Source organism: Dermacentor variabilis, chromosome 11, assembly GCF_050947875.1.
Source record: "Dermacentor variabilis isolate Ectoservices chromosome 11, ASM5094787v1, whole genome shotgun sequence".
NCBI classification, from domain to species: Eukaryota; Metazoa; Arthropoda; class Arachnida; order Ixodida; family Ixodidae; genus Dermacentor; species Dermacentor variabilis.
The window spans coordinates 50,826,781-50,847,014 of record NC_134578.1 but is presented as its reverse complement, the minus strand read 5'-3'; positions in this window follow the sequence as shown (position 1 = coordinate 50,847,014).

Below are 20,234 nucleotides of genomic sequence, written 5' to 3'. Positions count from 1 at the left end.
TGAAACTAAACCAGTTACGTGCACTGATAACGTACTATTTGAAGACCCTATTTTCATTCTCTTGGCTGAAATAGAAGGTTAATTTTACTCAGTCAATTATTGAAAGAAATAGTAATGAAGGCCAAACATTTATTTATGTTTCTTCTAAATTTCGCGGCGACACGTATGAGTGTCGTCAGTGCGACGTCATTACAGTCGGAAGCCTTTATAACTAAGTGCTTGGGGCGTCCGAAGTTATTCGTTATACAGGTCACTTCGCTGTAAAAGTGTCGCACCGCAAAGCTCACGGTAGAACCGGGACAGAATCGTTCCTCCGTTATTCAGGCCATTTAGTAATATAAAGGCGTCGGTTGCAGAGGCGCTGCACCGTATTCCTAAAGCACTTTCTCGTTCTAGGGCCGTTGCGGCGCAGGAAATGTCAAAACCCGCCGTAGAGCACGCAGCCTGACATTCGCAGAGACAGAGATAGCAAATGATAAATGAAAGGCAGGGAGGTTAACTAGGACTGAGCCCGGTTGGCTACCCTACACTGGGGAAAGGAAAAAGGGGAGGGAAAGATTAAAAGAAGAAGAGAAAGTCCACTGGGTACATCGTTCGGTCACTCATTCCGGATCACAGACGGCGACTCAATCCGGTAGCTTTCAAATATCGCAGCTTGACGTTCGGATTTACCAGTTTGTCTACACAACCAGACTTCTAGCGCTGGGAAATTCAACGCTGACTCCGATACCGCGGTCTGCATACTTTCTGCGCCGACTACGTACACTCCGCCGTACCAAGCGGCCGTTAAATGGTGGGACGTTGCACGCAACAGCAGAAGGTGAAGACTGGGAGGTCTTTGTGACAAATGACTCAAATCTGCGGCCGTCTCCTTTACTATTTCTTTTAAATGTTTCGTTCTTTTTTCTTTATTTTCATTTTCGTGTCCTTTATGAATGGTCTCAGCACGATTCCGGCTGGACGCCGGTATTACCCGCACCGAATCATACAGGCGGGAAAATCGAGACGCGAGCTTGTGATACCCGGGCTGTAGGGAAAAGAAGAAAAGAAAACCATTTGCACGCAGGGAAAGCGGCTATATGGTCGGGTGACTGTATAACGCGTGGTTCTCTTTTTTGTGTTTTTTATTTCGCCGTTTATTCTTTAAAGCGAACCTTTCCAGGCGAATTCTGCCGGGCCTTGCAGACTGCGGCGGCGGCTGCTCCTGTTGCAGTTGCCGCCGCTTCCGCCGCCGAATAGCTCAAGCACAGGACAGCACTCGGATGACAAGTGGGCTTGTATGTATAGCCTCATCTGCGCTATCCCCACAGATGCGGCGGTGACCGGCTCGTGTTCTCTATACGTAACGAGGAACGGCAGCTAAATATCCCCACTGTAAACACACGTACGCCTTCGAGCTAGAGCGCAGGATTTCTTTATTAAAGCGAAGCCCCTTACGCCATCTTTCCCGGGGTCCAACGCGTCTGCTCCTTGTCCCGAGAAAAAGCTGGGTCTGCGTCTGGCAGAGAGAAAGCAAGGACAGGAGAGGCAGGGAGGTCAATCAGAAGAGCATCCGGTTTGCTACCCTGCACTGGGGGTGAGGGAAAGGAAAACAGAGATAGATAGATAGATAGATAGATAGATAGATAGATAGATAGATAGATAGATAGATAGATAGATAGATAGATAGATAGATAGATAGATAGATAGATAGATAGCACCGAGTGGACTTTACACCGACTAGACTCGAGACCGTTCACCGAGTCAAAGATACTCGGACCGCAGCCACGCACCCGTCACTGGCACGAAAACCTATTCGTGCACTAGTGCAATACTTGAAGTGCACCGCCTTAGGAGAACCTTTATAGTTGTCCCTATGCATAGTGTCCCTCCCACACTCCTGCGTCAGCAGAGTGCGATAGTAAAGTGGGCCCATCGCACAGAGTCGGCGAGACGAAAAGTGAGGCTATCCCGCATTACGGGTGTGATCCTCGATAGCCTGGACCACGTGATCGGGCGGTGCACGGGGGCTTTCCACGTCTGACGATTTGCCGGGCTGTCGCTGTTGCGTTGGGCTTGATTCTGTACCGAAAAAAAAAAGAAAGACAGAAAATAACGATGTTCCCCATAACTCCGACATCCAACAATCACATTTACCATACGGGGATTCCATATAAGAACCTCTATGTTCCCATCTGTCTTATAACGGTACTGGATTATTGGACACAGGAGTTCTGGGGCATAAAGCACGTTCCAATAGGTTTGCAGCCTGTGTCTCGTTCTAAAGAGGGCTTTACAAGGAAGTACCGGAAACAAGCCACGAAAACGCAAGCCACGAAAACGCAAGCCACGAAAACGGTGCTCATTCGCATTGCTTGTTAGCCATCGTGAAAAAGCATCTCTAAAGAATATAGGCAGGAAAGAACAGAAGGAGGGGGAGGGGTGAGCAGGCTTGTGAATCGAGCGAATCTTGAGGCAATTTTTGACGCCACGGATGTTGTAATATTACTTCTTACACGAAATGATTCCCAATTTTATTGACTTTTATTTATTTCTTTAGCGATGAAGTTACATTCTTGCGTATGCAAAAACTAGGAGGCTGTGCCGTCTCGATATCTTCATGCATTATTATTATTATTATTGTTGTTGTTGTTGTTGTTGTTGTTGTTGTTGTTGTTGTTGTTGTTGTTGTTGTTGTTGTTGTTGTTGTTGTTGTTGTTGTTGTTGTTGTTGTTGTTGTTGACAAACATATGATACTTTGGCCCACAGTATGGTGCGGACGGTTCCTTGTTAGATGACAGAAGGTAAAATGTTGCTACTGTCGTCCAATTAAAGAGCCCTCGTCAACAACTGGCATATTTATAACAAAGCTTGTGTACACCACCAAAACGAACAAGCAAAGTATTACTTACGTGCATGTCTGCACCGCGTGGCAGCAAAGCCCTAGGCACTCAAAATCAGCTAACAGTGTACCCTCATCTCCTTTCTACCTCTGTTTAGTCCACTGTGGCAGCCTCCAGGTTATATCACAGTGTTGGGTTCGGACAATGTCCCCTTTTTTCAACGCAGTGTCGTACGGAATAATATAGTAGACAGCTTTGTCAGTATCCGAGCGCAGCATCGGTGCACTTGGACATGGTGCATTCAGCCATTTTACTTCTCTGTTTCTTCTCTTTTCCGCCACCTGCCCCGATCGGCAGCACAGTTGAAGCATACGCACGAGACAGTTGTGGAAGCTTAGTGAGACGGTCGCCATGACTTTCGCTCATCTCTCGAGAGCCCATACACTGAGCTTGCATAAGTTGACCGTCAACTTCTTCACAAACGGAATTTATATTTAAAGGTCTCAGAAAAGCTACAGGTATTTGGCGTACAGAAGGTCCATGTTACCATAGGCCTTCTCACAGAGGGAGCCGATGGTTGATGTGGGGGGGGGGGGGGGGCAAGCGTCTTTGTCTGGCAAGCTTAAAGAGTAGAGGGGGGGGGCGAATTCAGTGCAGTGTATCTAATTCAATTTATTCGGCATCGTGTCACATGCTGCCAGGAGCACAGGCAAAAAGCTACAAATGCACGGCTGTGCAGAGAGATCTGTGCTCCCTGCATCACAGCCTTTCGCGTTATTTTCACGGAATGTGAAACAGGAAGCAAGGTTGCGGCAGATGCTACGACGGGATCTCATCTGCATCATTGGTAATCGTCGCCTGAGAGCATATATAGGGACGCTCGCAGCCAGGTATTTAGGGGTGGGCTAGACAAAGGCCCTCCCCTGCTCCAAAGCCAAGGCATTCTTCTTCATAGCAGACTAGGCCACAGTGCTGATGAAGCGGCCAGCAAGGTCTGATTCAGAAAGGTGTTTCGTTTCACGAACACCTGAGGCTTACCCCTTGGAGACGTCCCTTTCAGGAAGAGCTTCAAGGAAAGTTTGATTTGATCGATGGACAGGGGAGAGGGGGTGCGCGCTGAGAGACAGTCATGGTCGTCCCTAATGGAAAGCTTTGCGCACGCCCATGCATGTCACCGTGTAGTATTCGAGTCAGGCAATGCGTCAGTGTCACTTGTCAGCGCTGCACGATATCGCGCAAATAGCTACGCATCTGTCAAGGTGTCACATCAGGCGTAGCCCTTGCGGCGAGCCTAAGGACTGCGTTGCGACATCCCGCTTGTACGTTGCGCAAGAGAGGCGACAGATGGCGCGAAACGACAAAAGGGCGACGACGTCCATGACGTGCCAACCCCTTGGCCGAGTGGCGCCACCTACGAAGCAGACGACGGCAGCGGCAGAAGAAGAAGTAGCAGCGGGCGGATCTCAGCGTGCAGCTTTCAGAAATAGAGTCGAACACTCACTGTTCACAGCACCCAGGCGCCTTGGGTCGCCGCCGCCGAAAAGCATTCCCTCGCGTTGCCGGTTATTTTCGGGAAGAGGACGGGCGACATTTTTTTTCTTCTGCTGCTTCTTTCCTTCCCGTCTGCTTTCATTCTTGCCGCTGTTGCTCATCGCCGACGACACCATCCGCGTTCTGTTGTCGTCTGCTAGGCGACCAGGGCGTCGCCATCTTGAACTCCGGGGCGTCGGGTCATGTTTTGCGCTTCCACCACTCCGCGGCTCGAATAGGAACGCTGAATTTGGCCCCAAGCGAACCAGCGAGAACTCGACAGTTGACATTATGGCGTTTTCGTTTGCTAGCTTCCGTGTGGAAGCGGCGTTTATTGGCCACAGCTACGGTCTTGCTGCCGGCATCGGTGCAAGTCCAAGCCTTCACGGTTAATTGCCGCGGTGTTCTTGGAGCGTGCTGGTTAGTCTGTCGATATTTGGCATTTTGGACATTCTGGACACAAGAAAAGCCGTACTGATGCCTAGAACATTTTGTACTCTTAAGCGCTGGCATTTTTCGCCTGGCGAGCTAAGTACGCCCTTCCAGTGGCAGTTGCCAGCCTGCTCCTCGCTTTCCCTTTCCTGTCAAATGTATATATGTTTTGAAAACAAATAATAATAATGAAGTGCGTATACATTTTTATCTGTAATTTGCTGTGACGCCGGATTACCTTCAAAGTTACGACAGCGAAGCAGGGTGGGTGTACACAAACAAAAAGAAAGAAAGAGGGGGAGAAGCATGATGAGGGTGCATCGGTACATGCCCCCTCTTTTTAGATGTTCCTGACTTACAAATATTTTCTTTTTCTAGTTTGACAGAGAAAAGGCGTCATTGTTTCTGTTTGACAGCGGTACAGGCAAGTTGCTGAGAATGACATCTCATATAATTTGCGGTGGCGCTGCATTTGGTGCAGTCAGCAAATCAAATTACGGCAGAATCTAATGACGTAGATTTGCTCTAAAAGCAAGGTCAACACACCCTGAAAAATGCCCAGCAATCACGTGGCAAATACTCTTGTTCTAAGAGGCTAAATGAGGCGAATTAAGTGCGAGCACAGTCGTCTGCTGACTGTTATCATTGTTCACCGATATGCGCCTCGTTAGTGATATATGAGCGAGTTAATGATATATTAGTTGAAATCAAGAAAAAGAAATGGACATGGGCAGGACACGTAATGAGGAGGGAAGATAACCGATGGTTATTAAGAGTTACGGAATGGATTCAAAGGGAAGGGAAGCGTAGCAGAGGGCGGCAGAAAGTTAGGTGGGCGGGTGAGATTAAGAAGTTTGCAGGGACGACATGGCCACAATTTGTACATGACCGGGGTAGTTGGAGAAGTATAGGAGAGGCCTTTGCCCTGCAGTGGGCGTAACCAGGCTGATGATGATGATGATGATGATGATGATGATGATGTTGATGATGATGATGATGCGCCTCGTGAACAGCTAGTTGTTCCAGGTTACTTTGGCTGCTGATGTATCCATCCATACACCGTGCAAAAAAAGAGAATTGCAGTCATCATGCTGTCTCGACTGTCGTACGCCAGGGCAACGATAAATACCTACAATACATTGAAGAAAAAATGAATGTCATCGCGTATATTAAAGAGCCCACGTTTTCCGCAGGAGACGTTGTCGTCGCTTGTGTTGTATGGCGATGTCGTGGTTTTTCTTGTTCTTTAGAGATTCCCATGTTTCCTTGAGTAGCCGTTTCCTGTTATGCGCATTTTCACACAATAGAAACGTAGTCAACGTTAGTTTAAGTGTAGGTAGGTAGGATTAAAGTGAGGCCTAACTTGAGAGGTTGGAAGTAGTACTCCTCCGGGTGCTCCATTAAACTTCGACACAAAAAAGTAAGACCGGTTTGACAATTAAAAACAAAACAACAAAGAACTAACAAAATTTGCAACTTCGAGTATTTCCGAAATATACTCGCACTTCAGGCACAAAAGCGTCAATGAAGAACGCAGACGGGATCTCCGCCGCGACGGCTTAGTGGCTGTGGCGTTGCACTGTTGAGCTCGAGGTCGCAGGTTCGATCCCGGCCGCGGCGGCCGCATTTCCACGGGGGCGGACTGTAGAAACGCTCGTGTACTTAGGCGCACGGTGGTCAGAAAATTGAACCCGAGTCCCAACACTGCGGCGTGCATCGTAATCACATCGTGGTTTCGGCACTTTGAAAGCCCCGAATTTTAGAGAGAAAGCTCTATCGCGCCATGTCTCGCAAAGTCGTTCATCGCGTCGCAATGACCTTGAGCCGCCGGAGCGCAAGTGTGGCAGGTGTGACGTCATGCCACGCGATCCGCTGCGTAGAGACGTCGCAGATGCGCTCGCTCGGAGCTTCGCCACTGCGGTACCACGTGACTAGGCGAGGTTTTTAACGGCTGCTTCACCGGCGCTTGACTGCTCAGTCTCGCCATGGAGGGCGCGCCGGCTAGGCTGTCTGTGCGGTGGTGCGCTTCAGCGCAAACGACAGGCTGAATCCAATCATTCACTAGATATAGCTAGACGGCAGGCTGCGAAATCTCAAGCAAAGGCAAAGTTGCCCGCTGAAACACCGGAGCAAAGCGAGACCAGATTAGCACGTTATACAGACGCTTAATAAGCGCAGAAGCGTGCCAAGGTCGAAGCTACTGAAGCCGCCGCCGTCGTTCGGCAACACGAACAACAAGGAGTAGGAGACGTGGATGCAAACAACGACACCCGTAACGAACGTTTGACGAACCACTCTCATAAACTGGCGGCAAACTCGGCTGCGACGGCCAGGTTTCGACGGCCGCGACTTCATGGACATCCCGCTCGACAGCGTGTGACGTGTGTGAAAGGCTGTGGCCTAACTTTGATGAAACATTGCGTTCATGGTCTTCGCAAAACCAAGCCAAAACACACCTTTTTGCTCGTGATAACTATGGGTTCACAAGAGTTGAACCTCAGCCAACCTTTTCAAACTTTCGCAGACGTAGTCATGCCCGTTGCCGCCAGGCGTCGTCATTCAGGCGACAAACTAACGACAAACAAGCCAGCGGGACGCCATGTTTGTTTGCACACATTTCAAAACGTGCGCGACCGTGCGGAGAGAGCCCTAAAAATACACCCGACTCTTTGCCACCTCTCAGAGAGAAGCAGCAGCCGCTTTCGCGACGCCCACGTTAAGGCCTGGGTTCGGTGCCAAGCGCGCTGTTTATTCTTTCTGTAATTACGTAAGCGGCATATACGAGGTAGGAGATGATGGCGCGGCGACGTTTCGAAATTGCGGAAGACCGACATGGGCCGGTGTCCGCCGTGGTCTCTGTCGCGTGCGATGCCCCGACGAGTGCGGCATTTCTGAGCGTTAAAGCCCCTTAAATTTCGTAAGGTAGCGACACTCTCCTCCTCCGCCTTCACTCCTCCTCGTTTCTCTTCTTTTTCACGCTCCCTCCTCTACCGTGGCGCCGCCTACACCGCTCGAGCGTAGCAACGGCGCCAACGTGCGCTCCTCGCCACTCCGTAGAGGCTTCTCTCGAGCGAAAATGGCGCTGCAGCACGGCGCGAGAGCCCACGTGATGCTATTAGGCCAATAGCGACGAGGCGTCGGCCTCGGCCAGAGCGCGCGAGGAGGAGGCGGCATTCTTGAAAGAGTGGCGCTACTTTACGAAGTTTAAGGGGTTTTACTGAGCGTCTCCCTCCTCCTCGGGCTGGTGCCGCGGCAACGGCCAGCGGGGGTGGGGGAGGGACGAGAGGGCCACGTGCTTCGCAGCTGTCGCTGCGCCGTCCACGACACAAAACCCGCGAAGGGTTGGAGCCTTCGGTGCGCATGCAATACTGCTTCGCTGCCGCGATCGTCGATTCCCGCTGAAACGTTCCAAGAGGAAACGGATGGAAACACAATGTAGGATAAAAAAAGTTGCATAAACAGGAAGAGGTTCAGACAGGCTGAACCGACGCTTTCATAGGTGAACCTGCGTTTGTCAAAGGTGGTCTTGCCATCCTCGGCGTCTTGCTAATCCGTGTCTCTGCTTTTAAACCGTTAAAACTAACACGCCAAATATCACAAGTCCACAGTTTGAGAAATATATGCCTACCTATTCAAACGTCGACCAGCCTGTCTGAGGCACTTTACCCCTGTTTATACAACCTTTATTCCACTGAAATGTTGGGTATGCAGTCCGAAAATTCCATATATTTTCCTCATGCTTTCCGTACAATTCTCACAGAACCTATATGAATACCAAATAAATTCTGTTAGATTTCCGTAATAATCATACGAAATGCATATGGAATTACCGGATTGCAAATGGAACGTCTCAGGAGGAATTGATTCACTGATGGGTTAATTGGTTGGCTGTTTGGTCGGTTTTCTGGCTGATTGCTTGATAAACCGGTTGATTGAGGGATATCTCGCCGATTGACTGGTTACATAATTCGTTCACTGACACATTCGGTTATTAGACTGTTGCTTGGAGTGACTGATTAAATTATAGAGTGGTTCATTTGCTCATTTGCTGGTTCACTGAATCACTAGTTGACTGATTGGTTTGTTGGCTCGCTGATTGGTTGAGTAACTTACTAATATTTTGGCTGGTTGAATAATGGGCTGACCGATTGCGTCCCTGGTTGACTTATTATACTTCACGTCTCGAGGCAGTACAGCCACGAAGAGAGACAAATAGCAAAGGGCTCCGGTTTATATTCGGACCACTTCGCTTTAATTTGGAACCAACTGTAGATCTCCGGCAAAAATTGATGCGAAACGCGAAATTATCTCAGCAGGTGACGGAAATGGAACAAGCTTGAATCTCGACAGCCTCGAATATTTTTTTTTTTTAGTTTAACCGATTGATACAGACAGTAATTTTAGTTAGGGGACAATTTCAAAAAATAATTTGTGCGACAATAGACTTACTAGCTTTGCTTAATGAACCTAGTAGCTTCAGATGCAAGGCACATTGCCAAGCTAAGAAGGCAGCGACTCTGCAATCTGCACATTAGACAAATATGCATTGTATGAGAGGGAAGCCTGATCAATTGAGATGGATGGTTGAGATTATGTACGTTTTTTTTAATACTTTTTGTTCTAACCTAGCATTGCATGAGTCGTGCACGAGACATTTGTACTATTTTACTGCTGTACGAATGATGATGCCTGTATTCTTACGTCCGCGGTCTCCACTCCTATAGTTAATTCATACCGTCACGCTGACGTTATGAATGAATGAATGAATGAATGAATGAGGACGTGGCTCTCTTGGTGGTGTCACGTGCCACAGTCAGGTACTAACAATGCACAGTTCCCACTTTGCCTTCATTTCAACGACAACTGTGCCGTCGCTCGTTGGGCAAATGTAGCAATGCCTCGAATTGCGCTTGCGAATTGGGAACAAGGTGTTTACAAGCTGAACGCCGGGTCGCGAGTAAGATGCTTATTTTTTTTTTCATTATTAGCTTTACTTTAAAATACTGGTGTCTGGAGGTGACGCCAGCTACTTCTCTCCTTGCCCAGCAAACGATATAGACGTCTCGGGCAGAGATGAGAAGAAGAAAAAAGTGCAGCGATAGTGCCAAACGAGATTAGACTAATCGGGAGTGCCACGCTCCACTGGAAAACACCGAAAGAAAGAGCCACAGGAACTGCGGCAAACACGGGAACGAAAGTACTCGCGATTCCGCAAGAAAGGAAGTCAAGACGTCCCACAAAGATGAGAATCACGGCAGTATGACAAAGAAAATATTGTGTACTTCCGATTCTAGAAGGAATCGCTATAATTTGCGGGTCGCTCGGTGTTGGAGATTCTTATAGCGTCATAGACATTTCCTAACAGTATTCGCCTCCTCTCAGAAGCATGTAGATCTATCTATCTATCTATCTATCTATCTATCTATCTATCTATCTATCTATCTATCTATCTATCTATCTATCTATCTATCTATCTATCTATCTATCTATCTATCTATCTATCTATCTATCTATCTATCTATCTATCTATCTAACCTAGTCTAATCACCCTTTCTGCAGCGTAAAATGAGTTTCTCTGTGTGTTCCCCGGCACAGTGTCACCCGCGCACTGTAACACACTGGCTCGCTGTTGTTTCGCAAGTATCAGCGTTCACGCACACACAGCCCGTGGGCCGCGAGTCTTCTGAATATGCATCACGACCTCGGGGTGCCTCCCCGCGCACCGGTGGTTCGCGTCCGGGGCCCGTAGGTGCTCTTCCGGCCAGATGCCGCGACGGTGAGGAGGAAGAAGAAGTACGACGAGGGAATGCACACACGGCAGGCGGAGCAGGAGGCGGACGCAGAAGGGGGGATGTCGAGAGGCCGTCTCGAAAGCGAAACTCCACCGTGGGTCCTGACCCCGTCGCGTATACCTTGCGGGCTGCCGCCTTTTCCTTCAAGGCCGTGGCCCCCTGGCCCTATTACGTAACAGATTGTGCAATGGGACGTCCCAGGAAGCGACACCTGGGCGCTCGCAATAACCCCCCCCACACACACACTTCCTCACCCCCCTATTTTTTCTTTCAAATTTTTTAGAGCACCCAAAGACGGGCAGGCGACTTGCGTGTAAGATGCGCCGCATCTGATGCGCTGATATAATAGACAACTTTCCTTTGTGGTGGTGAACGCGCGCGAGCACGCGTTTTGCGCGTGCCGCCAAAGTGGCGCCCGCGAAAACGGGCTCGACGAGGGTCGGGTCAAGAGGCGGTCCGAAGAGCAGCCGCGGAACGCGGGCTGATGCCGCCACTTTCTGTCCTCCGAGATTTGCGCCTCCTGCTTTTTTTGCGTCGTCTGTTCTTTTGCCTCGTCTGCTCCTTCCGTCTTCTGGCCTTTGCCTCGTCTGAGAAACGTCATTGTCCAGACGGCTGCGAGCGATAGTGTATTTGGTTGACTATAGCGACTCCATCTTTCCTAAGGGGGGGGGGATTTGGAGCGGTTCGATGTATATTTGCGCGTGCGTTAACACGCGACGGTCATCATCATCATCATCATCATCATCATCATCATCATCATCCTGGTTACGCCCACTGCAGGGCAAAGGCCTCTCCCATACTTCTCCAACAACCCCGGTCATGTACTAATTGCGGCCATGCCGTCCCTGCAAACTTCTTAATCTCATCCGCCCACCTAACTTTCTGCCGCCCCGTGCTACGCTTCCCTTCCCTTGGGATCCAGTCCGTTACCCTTAATGACCATCGGTTATCTTCCCTCCTCATTACATGTCCTGCCCATGCCCATTTCTTTTTCTTGATTTCAACTAAGATGTCATTAACTCGCGTTTGTTCCCTCACCCAATCTGCTCTTTTCTTATCCCTTAACGTTACACCTATCATTCTTCTTTCCATAGCTCGTTGCGTCGTCCTCAGTTTGAGTAGAACCCTTTTCGTAAGCCTCCAGGTTTCTGCCCCGTAGGTGAGTACTGGTAAAACACAGCTATTATACACTTTTCTCTTGAGGGATAATGGCAACCTGCTGTTCATGATCTGAGAATGCCTGCCAAACGCACCCCAGCCCATTCTTATTCTTCTGATTATTTCCGTCTCATGATCCGGATCCGCAGTCACTACCTGCCCTAAGTAGATGTATTCCTTCACGCGACGGTAACCTTGTTTAAATATCTGGTGCGAAATACGTAAATGTGGCATTTTGCGCCACCTTTGTTTTCCACAGTCCAGTTATTAGAGTATTACAACATTATTATTATTATTATTATTATTATTATTATTATTATTATTATTATTATTATTATTATTATTATTATTATTATTATTATTATTATTATTATTATTATTATTATTATTATTAAAATTGCATTTCAGACCTTTTAGGAACAAAACCCCTATATGACTTGAAGTACGCTGAAGTGGGGGACCCCGCATTAATTTTGACCACCTGGGGTTCTTTAAGAAACGTGCACCCAACGAACGGTACACGGACGTTTTTTTGCATTTCGCCTTCATCAAAATGCGACGCCGCGGCCGGGATTCGATCCCGCGCCCTCGGGTTTAGCAGTGCAACGTCAAAGCCACTACACCACCATGGCGGGTAATGCTGTATACTGAGTCGATTTCGCATCGTCTTGTCATTCCTTAGCAATGAACAATACAAGTTTGTGAAAAACCAGACGATAAGCTCCTTATTCACTCAATATTCTCCATATCCACTCCAGCTAGTTCATTCCATATTCAGTAGCATTCTAATGAATAAGAAATAAATAAGCAAACAAATAAATAAACAAATAAATAAATCAGGCGAGCAAGCTTGTTATGTGGGTCTGTGCTATAATTTGTGCTGTTAAACATGTATCGTGTTCGTCTACAATTCAAGATCAACAAAAATGAGACTTCGCGTTCGCATTCCAAGCATGGACAGGAATGCAGCACTGCGACTACAAAATGCAGAGTCATTGTATATAACAGCACGTTGGGGAGTAGGAAACAACTTTATTCAAGAGAAATTTCAGGTCTTTGTAGATTGTCGCTTGTTTGCGGCGACCTCTCTCACCCAGGCATGCAATGATTGCTTTTTCTACTTTTTCTTCGTGGGACCGTATTAGCGTCTCCCATTTCGTTTCTGAGGGAGCTGGCAGAAGCACGACAGGTTGAGGACACAAAAACGACTGCAATGGTCTGAACTGTCTTCTGTGTCCTTCCTCGTCTTTGTTGTCACGTTTCCAGCGCATAAGTGATACTTTCTTTTCTTTTTCAGTCAACTGCCAATAGCGACTGCACATATCGTTTCCACACGTATCATAGCTATAGGAGTCAATAAGGTGCCTTCTTCTAATAAGATTTAAGTAAGCTTCTAAAACCGACTGCCACGCGTCTTTAAAAGGTGCTTCGCGTTCACCCTGATTGACGTGTCCGAGAGTGTCGTCTGCGAATGTTGGCATTCGTCGTCTGCCAGGGAGGGGTCGTCGTCTGCTCGCAAGCGTCGTCTGCTTGCCTGCGACAGACGCCAAGGGCAGCCGTCCCAGGCCGTCTGTCGACAAGCGAAGCCCCGATCCCTGGGCGCTCTTAAAAAACGTCAAAGGCGAAACGTAAATATACAGGATTAAAAAAAAAACTCTTCCCCGCTACCCGCTTCTCAAAAAACTCCTCCTGACTGCTCCCTACCCTTTGAAACTTTCGTCAATTCGTCAACCTGGGAGAAGCTGCAAGGGGGCCGAAAAGCACGCAGAGAAACGTGTTGAGGTAGCACGAAAGCAAAAATCGAGATCGCGGAATAGTTGCAATGAGACCTCTGGCGACGACAAACGAACACTTGAGACACCAAAGGGGAAAATAGTCCCGCCGGAGAAAGTAGCGGTTTTTGTTAGAGGTCTCAGGTATTTGCGAAAGAATCAGGTACTTTGTTGCCACTGAACGACTAAGAATAACGACGCACTCTGAAAAGTTCTAAAGGTGAAGTTCTAAAATGAAACAAGGTCGGCCCTGTACAGCTGAGCTCTGTGTATGTTAACGAGTTCGCTTATGCGCAAACAGCTTCAGCTCACCCTTGTCGGCAAGTACATCGGCACCCTTTCTGCCTATCCGGGCTTCCGCGGGATCCAAACTGCTGCACTAAGGATGCAGCTAGCCGTGTCCACAATAGACAGCTTTAGAATAGCGTTTGTCGATCGCCTTACGTACGTTAAACGTAAGCACCTTCGTGGGACGTTACGGTGCGCGTCCTTTCAAGTCCTTTAGTTTACCGTACGGAAACGCAAACGTAAAGACGACGCTATAAAACAGGGCACCGTCTGGTGCCTCGTGCCAAACGTATCCAAGCCAAGACGATCCATTAGCAACGATCCTGATGTTGCTATGTGGACTCGTCTCGTCAGGCCTACGGGCACCAGAATCGCCGAACGATCTCAGTAAATGGACGCGCTATGCGCTCACCTCAAAGGTTAGTTTAGAGAAAGCTAAAACTCATTACAATAGTTACTGGTGGTGAATGCGAGTGAGAGCGTAGCCATCACGAGAATTCAAGCTGAAGCGGGAGCCGGCCACGGGTGCCGCCCCATGTTCGACAACGCTATTTCTTAGCGTCCGTAAACATTAAGAACGTTAAACACGCAAAATAACGTACGTTATCATAGCGCACGTAAACCACAGAAACCCAATAACGTTCGGAGCATGCGCAGTGAGGACGACGTCATTTCTTTACGTATGTAATGCGCTTACGTTTGGCTGCAAACGCTATTCTAAAACTGTCTGATTCCGTCAAAGGCAAGCGCAATATACTATGTCATTAACGTTAATGGACTCCTTTAGCACCTGTTGTCTCAAACATGAATGCAATTGTGGAGCAGCGAGAGTCAATAGTAACAGTAATACATGGATGTTCAATCGGCCAAAGTTAAGGATGCCCGGGCCATGAAAAGGAGCCCGCGATGTATTGATGAAATTTGCTCAAGGTCGTAGAATACGCCTAGCTTTTTCTTGTCTGCTTCAGCAACGCCTTTGTGAAGATCGCACTTCTATCGTAAAACTTTGCGGAGAGATAGCGTACGATACAGCGGAGTTTTCGTAAGGTTAACGTGAACGTCTGCCTAAGGTTTAAGAGCTTCCATGGATGGGTATAGAACAAAAGCAATATGTACGGGGTCTTTCGAGCAGTGGGGAGCTAACGCAGGCAATTCCTTCCTTATGGTCTAATCATCATCATCATCATCATCATCATTTACCATGGTCGAATGCAAGACAAAGGCTTCTCCTCTCAGCCGTCACCAATCCCTCCCGTCTTGCATAGTCTTTCACCCTCATTTATTTGCCTGACTACCTTGCTAATGATGATCCGGGTTCACTGCGACTACTTAGACTGGATAAATCTTCCCTTGCGCATCTTCGAGAAGCTGACTGCCAATGCCCCGTAAACCTCCCTCATACACGCAATACTGTTCCCATAGACGCCCAATACACTTGACGTGAGTAATGATTCACTAAAACGTACTAAGGTGTGCAAAAAGTACAGATCCTCGTCAACCGAATTTTGTGAACCTTCCTGTACGTTCTTCGCAGAGGGGTCGGAAAGCCTGCATATAACACCGCTGGCCATCGATAACGTGTAAGCCAGCGTCACGGCAGGTCCACGGGGTGGCGTGACCAGCGCGGCACCGCTAGCCGGGGGCCGGACCCCGCGTCGTCCCTCGAACGCAATTAGCGTGCCCCTTGAATAATCGACGAATGTCGCCCGCGATCGCTGTCACGGCGGCCATCTTTCCCCAGCCTTCTCCTCCTTTCCCTAGACGCCTCGCTTCAACTTGACGAGCGCTGCATTAGATCGGTGCAGCGCTACCGAAGCTGCACTCGCGAACACGTTTATTCCAGCCAAGAAAGCTTCTAGAGCAGAGATTCCGGAAAAGATTCTTCGTGACTACAAATTCTGGAAAGAACATTCTCGAAAAAAAGAAGAAAGGCTGTAGAAGAAGGGTTCTTGTATAAAAAGCTTACGAAGAAAAGTTCTTGAGGGAGTAAGCCAGACCAAGGATTTTTGAAGCATGGTTCTAGAAGAACAATTCTCGAAAAAAATACATTTTGAAAATAATCTCGAAGGTTCTTCAACGAATACTCTTGTGAAGGGCTCTTGGCGAGATACTCTAGAAAAAAAGTGTTGAGGAAACGATGGTTTTTGAAAGAATGTTCTCACGAATATTTTTATGAGCGACTCGAGACGTGAGGTTTTAGAAGAAAAGTTCTCCGGCGTGTTCTTCGTGAAAGATTCTTAAAACATTCGAAGACTTTAAAGGAGATTCTTAAAGTGAGATTAATGAAGAAAGATTCCTGAGGGAAAACCAAAGATGCATTCTTGAAGAAAGGTTCTAAAATTGTCCTTGAGGAAATAGTCTTATGAAGAGCTGCGAAGAAAGCTTGCCAAGAAATATTCTTGAAGGGTACCTTATCGAGGTATTTTAGAAGGACAGTTCTTCGTGATTCCCGCCGAAATCATCGAAAGCAGGATTATTGAAGTATCGCCTTTCTCACATACGTAAATTATTGCATACGAATTGCTGATTTCGCCAAAAATAAAGTACGTATTAGTCACATACGAAACTCGCCCTGAAACAAAAAAAACTTGCTGGTGTATAGATATCAGAAAACCGCAGCCCGACATCGCCAGTGCTGTGGAAGCTCTCAAGAAAAAATATTTTTGCCACCAATGCCTGCAATAGGAGGACGAATTATAAGTCTTGTAACAATCTCGAAATAGGACTCTTGTCGATGCCTCAATTCACTTTGTTTTTCAAGTTCCAACAACACGAAGTGTGAGAGAAATAAAAAAACTCATCAATAATAAGAAATAACATCAATAAAACCCGTGCAAGGCGCATTAAAGAACGATGGAGCTGGTCTGGCTTGACTTCGTCAAGTGCAAGAAAAGCTGCTTCACCGTAGTGACTCAACGTTCGAACACCATCGTTAGCACGGCTGGATCGTCCATACTTCGTTGCGCTGCACGCAACTACGCAACGCTTGGCAGTTCCCCAACATCTCCCCTTCGCAATCTTTCTCCTTTAGTCTCCCTAATCGATTTCCTCGAATCGCGAGGCTTCGAACTCTCTTCTTTGGCTTGGCGCTTGTCTTCTACCAACAGGCGGGGGACGCCCCGCGGACGACGACGCTGAGCAGACGACGACGCTAAGCAGACGACGCCTATACGAGCTGCCGCGAGAGGAGCGCCGTCTGTTTCGTCCCCATGGGGATCACGAGGGAGTTACACCGCAGTGCGAATAAGCTCCGTCGGCGTGATCCGCTGAGCGAAGTAAAACGAAAAAGGGCAGTTTGGTCGCTCACCAGCTCCGAGGAGGAAGGGAGAGGAACAAAGGAAAACGCTCAACCGTTTCGTGCAGACGATGCGGGCATTGACTCTGCAACAGAGTTAGCGGATAATCGGCACCGATCGGTAGGGAGCCCGCGATGAGGCGACGGTCGCTTTGCGTGCGAGCTAGGCGCGATCTGCAGACAGTGAAGTGCAGAAGAAACAAAAGGCGTTAGAAACAGCCTTGCAATTTCAAGGCGTCGAAGTTTCCTGTTCCGGGAAATAACCGGCGTCAGACGCGTTCACGTTTCGAGCTGTCGATGACCCCTGCCTTAGCAGATCTTGACGACGCTACCCTGCACAGAAGAGCTATATCAACATGGGGTTTCTTTGCGAAACAAAAGTCCAAAATATATAGTTGTAATCTAAGCCGTATGTTCAGCGGTTACATCATAACAGCTGCTTGGATGAAAAGGGAACATACTGGTTAAGTAGTTTGCATCGGATATGGTTACGAATTCCAACTGTTGTCAGGTGATTGATCGGTCGTTGCTTAATAATTAAGAGAACACAGCTCTCTTATGTGGAACGTACGCCAATTTTATATTTGTAATGTTAAAAAAATAGGAATTTGTACCTGTTTTCTGTTCTATAATATTGGCCTGCTAATTGAAGGCTCTCTTAATTGCAGTCGTACGCGAGGTTCACGCAAGGAGACAGTCAGGTCTAATGAGTTATCAGGTGACTTTTTGTGTGCGTGTGTGTGTGTGGAAACAGACATCTAAAATCGCCTGTAGCCGATAGTGCAGGTCTATCACATCAGGTGGATAACGTGAAAGGGCCCTGGCTGCTTGAACGACAAATTGCAGTGTGACCCTATCTAATCAGCAGAGATTCGCTAATTAAGCTTGCTATCAGCAAGTTTAGAGCACATGTGCCGATTGCGTACGCGAAGCCCAGCCTTAACGTAGTCATCAATTCAGCAGAAATCCTGTGTTTATGCCCGGTTTTTAGAAATACAGGTGGGTCCTGAATATCTGTGGCGAAATTCAGCAATGTGCCAGTCAAAATTTATAAGCACTGCAGGGAAATGCGGTGTAATGAGTAACCTGACAGAAAACTTCACTGAGAACCTGACAGAAGAGACTGTCACGGTCTTTCTTGTAACTTCATGAGCCTGACCACGAAAATGGATAACTGTAACCGTCGCCATCAATTTTTTACTTTTAAGGTATCGTCCACCCGAGTTTTTTTTTTTTTTTGTCATTGCCGTAGCTTTCCATCACTCGTTGCACAGTTGAAATCTTTCTTTCTCCAAGTTCCCGCTGATGAGCTAAGCATTCCTTTAACTTTATGACCAAGGTGCATGTTCTCGAAATATTAATCGATTGGCATACAGCCTTGTCCCGTCGCCCTCTTTCCACAAAGAATCGGCGGGTGCTCACCATTCGCTCTGCGACTTCACTTAAAAGAATAAGGTCTGTTTTACTGTTCCAACTCTAGAAATAGCCTGGCGCGAACCAGCCCTCCTGAACAATCGTTTGGACAGTCTATATATAGTATTGTCAGAGGCCGGCATCTGCACACGTAACCTTAAAATTTTCCCTCGTGTAAATCATCTGCAACCTTCTGCAAAGAAGCCTTTCGCAAATGCAATGGGTCGCGGCAAGGCCGAAGGAAATAGATATGACGGCGGCTTTTGTCTACGAGCCGTATACAGACATCACGTGACCGAAAATAAAAGGTCTGCAAGAGGGAGCGGTCTACGGGTGCTCTATATGCAGCCTACCGACTTAGTTCGTTTCTGTGAAGTTGTTGCGTGAGGGCGACTCCGTCTTCAGTGTCGCGCCAAGCGCAAAAACTAAAGCCTGCAGTGGCAATCCGTGCCACCCACAAATACGTTGGGGAACAGTTGAACCATCCCCGGATGAGGAATGCAAAGAAGTGAAATCGTAAAAGAAAGAGAACAAACAAACAAACAAAATGGCTTGGTATGGAGATAGCAACGAACCGGCGCTGTGCGAATCTATTTACCGTTCTTAGGAACGTTAATTTTAGCAGGGCGCGGAGGTCTGTCCCGTTAATTACGTGCAGTGTGCTCGAAAGCGGGACTACCTTCGACCACTACCAGTCTATGCGATGCCAAGGAAGCTACGACAGCGTCGGTTCAACCACAAGCCCATGCGCTTACGTGAATATACTCCGATCGGTACTTTCTTTTTTTGCGCATCACCTTTGCCTGATGCGACTGAGTGCATATATGGATTTGCCAAAGGCGACTACTGGGTCCATCTCCACTCCTACCCCTCTCTGCCTCCGTCTAATTGCGCCACCGCAATTATAACCTGGTGCGCGCTTTGTCCCAGGCAGCAGTTATGTAGACGAGGCAGCAGCGGGAACCCGTTGCAGAAGTCGTAATTGCAATTACGTTGCCTTTCTGTTGATTTCTCGTTGTTGCCGTCAGACTTTCGGTCGAGAGAGAAATCCACAATTGCTGCAAGTAAAAGGGACGAATTGTCGTCCACCCAGTTGTAGCACTGAACTACAAGGGAAAACCCTATATGGGTTTACCAAGAACAAAGTTTCGCAGTTTGAGAAAAGAATTCGTCCCGGTCCAGCAGTCGAACCCGAGAGCAACGCTATTTCGTGGCAGTTCACCCTAAGATATGCGCTGACCAGCATGGCTACCGGATCACATGGCGAGTGCGAATTAGTCGGCACATCGAAGTACGCGGGAACAGTGAATATTGCAAATCAGTTCTGCGGAACGTGTTGGCAGAACATACAGTTCTGCAGAACAGTACAGCTTCCGCAGAATATACAGTTCTGCAGAAGCCTGCAAAGTGGAGGAAGGTTTTGTGAAAGTGAAAAAAAAAATGCCATTGGCCCGACAGCAGCACAAAGCTACACACAGTGTTGGAAGTGTTAATTGCAACCAGTTCAAAATTAAGGATATCAACCAATGACCCGGACGGAGATTCAATGCAGGGCTATCTCTAGCGAAGAAACGACGCTGGTTACCCAGCTGAAGCTCAAGGGGTCCAGAATATAACAGCGCGTATCTCACAGGTGGATTCGCTGCCCACATTTGCAGACGATGCGGGGATTCAGTGAACCAGAATACGGAAACCTGCGACAGAAGAATCTCACTCCTTGACGTCGCCACAC